The following is a 4,563-nucleotide window of genomic DNA, read 5'->3' on the forward strand; positions in this document are numbered from 1 at the left end:
GAAAATACCATTGGTTTGTGGTTAATCATTCTGTCATGGAATATAGAATTTTATATGGTTTTTTTTTCTTGGGTACATTTTGATTTTATTTGGAGAGGGATGGGATGGCACAATCCAAGAAGTTTGAGATAAGCTTTTCTAGCCAAAGATTTGTGTGCCATCACAAGTAGTCTACAAAGAAAACTATCCCCACTGTAGGGCCCAAAGGATTATGAGAAAATGGTAAGACTAGAGGTTAATTTCTCATGGTAAGACAGGGATTCATTTCTCGACAAGAAAGAGAATCTTAGTTGTGAAAAATCCAGTGTCATGACAATTACCCAACACCATCCGTAGCATCCCTTTTAGGTTCAATTTGAATGAGAGAAAGGAAATTAAAAATAAGAAGAAAAATTAAAAATAAATTGTAGTTTATTTTCTTCTTCTTTTTTTCTTTTTTTTTTTAGGATCAAAATTCAATTTCAAAAAATTAAATATGATAAACTGTTTTCTCTATTTGTAAATTTTTTTTGACCGATTAATTCTTTGTATTTTTAATTATTTTTAAAATACTTTGTACAAAACTACTAAAATATTTCCAAAAACTTGACTTACGAACAAGTTATCAAAAAATTATTTTCAATTCAAATTTGTAAAATATGTTTTTAAATTAACAAATATTTTGCATTGTTTTCAAGAATAATTTCTATGAAGTCCAGTAAACTCTTTTATTTAAAATAAAATAAAATAGTACAAAAATATTAAAAGTTTATGTGTTAAAGTTCTTTATCCTCCCCGCAAAAGTGAATTCTACTGTTTTTAAGTTCTTTACTCTCCACTTCGAGGATATATACATTTTCTTTTTTTTATGATCCCCATTATTCTTTTCATAGAAAGAGGAAAGGAGATAAATAAACTTCAAAAAATATATATACATAAAAAAAAAAAAAAAAAAGAGTTTAGGGTCTGTTTGGCCATGTTTTCTAAAACTTATTTTTAAAAATTGTTTTTAAGTTAAAAAACAAAAAACGGTTTTCTAGTACTTTATAAAAATAAGGTTCTTTGACAAGTTGTTTTTTAAAATTTTAAAAAAATTATTTAGATAAGTTGTTTTTAAAAATATATATATATATATTTTTTGTTTTGGTTTTATAAAACCATTGCAAATTCAATTTAATATAACACAAATTAACTTTAATTCAAGTTTTATTAAAAAGGAAAATAGTTTTTAATTATAAATAAATTAAAAAATAAATAATTTTTAATAAAAAAATGAATAATAATATTATAATAAAATCATAAACTATATTTTTTTATAAAAAAAATATATACTATTCTAGTCTATGTTAGAAACATAAGGATATTAACATCTTTGTGAATTTTTTGATTAAAAATGAATAATAATAATAATTGAAAATAATAATTTTTAACAATATCTTATTTAAATGAATAATGAATAAAAATAACTTTTTTAACATGTAAAGGAGTCAAGTTTTTCTTTCATAAGTAGTGATCCGTGGTTCCCAGGTGGTGTACCTTAATTTTGGTCCTCAGACGGGAGTAATCAACAAAATTAAATCCTATATCACCATGCACTAGGATAGCATAAGCTAGTATAGCATAGTGGCTCTAGGATCGTTCACTGGGAAGGGTTTTCAACTCACAAATGATACCAATTCAAAGTTGAATTGGTGCCTTTTCATTTCAAGGTTAGCTTCAAAAGAAAACATAAACTTTGGTTGAAAAAGGTTTGGTTTCAAGCTAACTAAAAAGAAAGTAATGAGAATTACTTATAAAGAAAAAGTGTCTCTTGGAGTTTCAGGGTCACTAGGGTCAGGCTCCTCATACAAAAACAGAGTTCCGGTCACTTTGGTTCTTTTCCTCGCATTGGAGAATTAACATATAGTTCATTCTCCAACCGGTATTGTACAGATGCTCACCTTTTATGGATTTTAGCACTAATTCCCTCTCACTGATTCATCTTGCAATGGCTCGTGCCTCTCACCTAACATTTGCCATTCAAGGTGATCATTAACCTTGGACTTCCCTTCTCAAGCTCGCAAGAGATAACTAATGGATGTCTCCTTAAAGTCCAAAAGCTTACCGAGTGTTGGCAATTCTAAAAAATCCTACCTTTAAGTCACCTCCCAAAGGCTCGCAAGAGGTAAACTAGTGCATGTCATTGGACGGAGATCACTTGCATTACCAAGTGTTGGCTCAGGTGAATTGAAGGTGTTTTAAGTTAACTAAAAACATAGAAATCATAAACGGGTTACACTTTCTCTTCATTAACAGTTGAAACAACAAAACTACCAATTCTTGCATTCGGCACCCTCTCCGGCTACCTTAGCTCCAAGAAACAAAAAGCCTAGCCACCCATTCTCTGAGGAAACATCCTCAGAGCTTGTTTGGCTAGTAAATGAAAAATACAATCAAATTGAGTAGGTAAGGTAGAACAAAGCTCTTAATTTTACTTCCTTTCAAACTATACAAAAAGTTGTCTCCGAGAACAAGCTCCCCGAGATGTCTCTGTAATGAAAATTACAAAATTATATATGAGGTTATTCACCCTTTTGTTCTTGCTTAATAACTAAGGAATCCTATAATTGGTGGATTACAAGGAGAAAATGGGGAATTAGACATCAAATATCTGAAGCAAAATATAAAAAAATGTCGGTCGCAAATATCTGGAAGCACTCAGGAGAATTTCGCAGGCGCACAAAATGGCTACGAAATTTCGCAGACGTACAAGATGGTTGCGAAATCATTTCGCACCCAAAGGCTGATTTCGCAGCCCTGCAAAATTGGCCTTCAGCTTGATGTGATCAGCTTCCAATGGCTCTAACTTCTTCATTTTAACTCCGATTTTTAAACCGTTTGAAGCGTTGGATTGCTGACTTCCCGAGCTTCGAAACGAAATATAGTATGCATCAAATGGACTTCAGAAAGTGCTCCAAAAGTGTCAAACAGATGATGTCCTCTTGAATTCTTCATGTTAGATTCCTCTGTTTTTCCTCCTTACATTCTTAATTTGCTTATGGAAAAATTGCTTTGCCATGGATTCCATAGAGCTCTCCTTGATCTTGGAATGCTTTGGTGATCAACTTACTATCAAAAGCACCAAAACTTACACAATTTGATTAGAAACGATTGCAAAGGTACTTAATATGCTAATTGGGTTAAAAGGTAATAACTACTACTCAAAAGTGTTTAAAAGAGTTAATTACAAGCTATCAAATAGCACTTTTTGAGAAGTAATCACTCCCCCCAACAGACATATTGCTAGTCCCTTAGCAATAAAGGAGAGAAAAAAAATAAACTAAACAGTAATATACTTTACAAAATCATGCTGATCACTTCAAAAAATTTTAAGTGGCATGATGATCAAACTCTCACATGGGACATTAAAGAAATAAAACTCAAATTTCAGCAAGAGTTATCAAATACTTCACCCAATCACAATTCATAAAGAGAAGGTATTATGCAAATTGAAGCTTTAAAATCATTTCCACTTCCAAAGGGTCAAACTTTACTCTTCCACAAAAATCTAAGTGTTACTTGATAGCTTCCGAATATAGTATGCTAAACTAATCTCTCCCCCCAACCTAGTTCTTTTCCAACACTTAGCAAACTAACCAAATTCAATAGGCTAAGAACGCATCCTTTTATGTCACACTTTTTTTTTTTCATTGTAGGAGTACAAGGCTTAAAGGTATTTTTTTTTTTCTAAATTATCCATGTAACGGGGGTTCATCGATGACTCCCAACCAATTAAGGTTTAGGGCATCAAGCTTTAAGGATCTTTCAACCACTAGCTCCTCGGATTTTACCCTGGACTTTTGAGAATGAATTTTAATACCCAAGCACCTACAGTATGTTAAACTCCACCTATTCACCCTTATAATGAGCATTGAGGTCGGTGACTCCCAAACAATGAAGGCTTAGGGCACCAGGTTTTAAAGATTTCCACCATATACCCCTCAGACCTTGCTCGGGTTTCAAGGCAAGCAAACATTTTTCTTTCTTTCTTCTTTTTTCAAAGGCTCATTGGCCTTTTATAAGGTGTCCCAACACTATTAAGTGAGGTCAAAGGTACCAAGTCTAAATTTTCCTAAGTCAAGAGGGAAATAATTTTTCATCTTATACTCGGAACCTATTGTGCACAGTGTGTGAATAGCTTAAAGTGGAAGAACTAAGGTTGAATTCAATAGAAGTTTCAACAATTCATCAACTTTAATAAGCATAATACAAAATCTAAGTCAAGTAAAAACAAAAATTCGATTTCTCTTATTTTAATTTGAGAATTTTTCCTTAATAACCATGGAGAGTAGAATAAAAACTTTAAAAAAATTTTAAAATTAAGCAAAAAGCAACTAAATTATCAAAATAACTTAGCATTAATAACAAAAAACTTCCTTCCTCAACTCTTCCCCCAACCAAGCTGAACATTGTCCTCAATGTGGAATGAGCGATTGAGATTACAGGGAGGAAGTGGTGCCTCCTGAGTGATATGAAGTTCAAGTAGAATAGGAGAAACCACATGTTTCAAAAACAACAAAAGATATGAGTAGAGGAATTAAAATA

Source organism: Vitis vinifera, chromosome 18, assembly GCF_030704535.1.
Source record: "Vitis vinifera cultivar Pinot Noir 40024 chromosome 18, ASM3070453v1".
NCBI lineage: Eukaryota > Viridiplantae > Streptophyta > Magnoliopsida > Vitales > Vitaceae > Vitis > Vitis vinifera.